The sequence below is a fragment of the Myotis davidii genome, unplaced genomic scaffold (genome assembly GCF_000327345.1).
Source record: "Myotis davidii unplaced genomic scaffold, ASM32734v1 scaffold370, whole genome shotgun sequence".
In the NCBI taxonomy this organism is placed as follows: Eukaryota; Metazoa; Chordata; class Mammalia; order Chiroptera; family Vespertilionidae; genus Myotis; species Myotis davidii.
The window spans coordinates 12,503,232-12,504,410 of record NW_006288615.1 but is presented as its reverse complement, the minus strand read 5'-3'; positions in this window follow the sequence as shown (position 1 = coordinate 12,504,410).

The following is a 1,179-nucleotide window of genomic DNA, read 5'->3' as shown; positions in this document are numbered from 1 at the left end:
TTTCCTAATAACTTCACAGTATGAATGTGCATCTTTTTTCTTTTTAAACAAATGATGGTGTAACATTTTGACATCCGTAAGGACAAATGTAGATATTTTTCTAAAAAACTGTGAGTGACTGACAGCTTAGTCAGTGTATTGTAGCTTATAAATATGAAATCTTATAAACATAAGGTTTCAGTTGGACAGAAGTGTGACATATGTAACTTGTGCCATGGACCAAATGGTCACTTTACCCCAGCTGAAAACGAGTTACCACAGCAGCTTGATGGTGATTGTACTGTATTCCTTTAAGCAAAAGGAAAAATTTAATATTCTTACATATTTTTAGCCCGAATACCATGACATTGAGGATTTTTTTTTTACAAACCAGACTTGTGCTGTCCTTCATATGTGAAGTTGACACTACTGATTTGTCAAAACCAAATGTTGGGTTAAAGTATTTAATTTTTATTTATTTATTTTTCTGTTGCATCAAAAATGACCTACCAAATTTAAGATGTGTATACATTGTTATTTACACTGTTCTGGGAAAGAGGCTAATGTTGTAGTGACCTTGCTCACTTCTACCAGAGAAATAAACGGCTTTCAATGGAAGAGGATTTTAGTGCTTTTTTCCTAAAATAGACATTAAGCTGCTCTTTTAAGGTATCAATGTTTGCAGCTCTTCAGAATATCTAGAGACATTTTTTAATTTATGAATATTTATACAAAAAAGGAATTCTGTTAAGGCAACTGCTCTACATCACTTGAGAATGGCATTATTTAATTAAAGAACAAATAGCATTTTTTGGTAGTTCCTGTCCATATCTGTTGTCAGTGTTTGCCTTGTAAACTGTTTTTCTAAATTCACTTTGGAGTGATGGTTTTGTCCAAGGTCGTGGATGAGGAGCACTTTAAAACAAACTGGTTTGGTGTTTTTAAGTTAATCATGTGTTTAATAAATACGTGGTTTTTGCATTCAAACTCATCACATAATACATTGTATTTTTTTTACCTTTGTTGATATTCTGCTTAATTTTTATCAAGTTTTAATAGTATTTGTTATGTCTTTGATTTTGTGTATTCAGACCTCATAGTGAAAACATAAATTATGCATAATTTTAATTTTGTTACCTATGGTTTTAGAATAGTGTGACCTATTTTACTTTAAAATTGTCTTAAAAGTTTGTGTGAGAA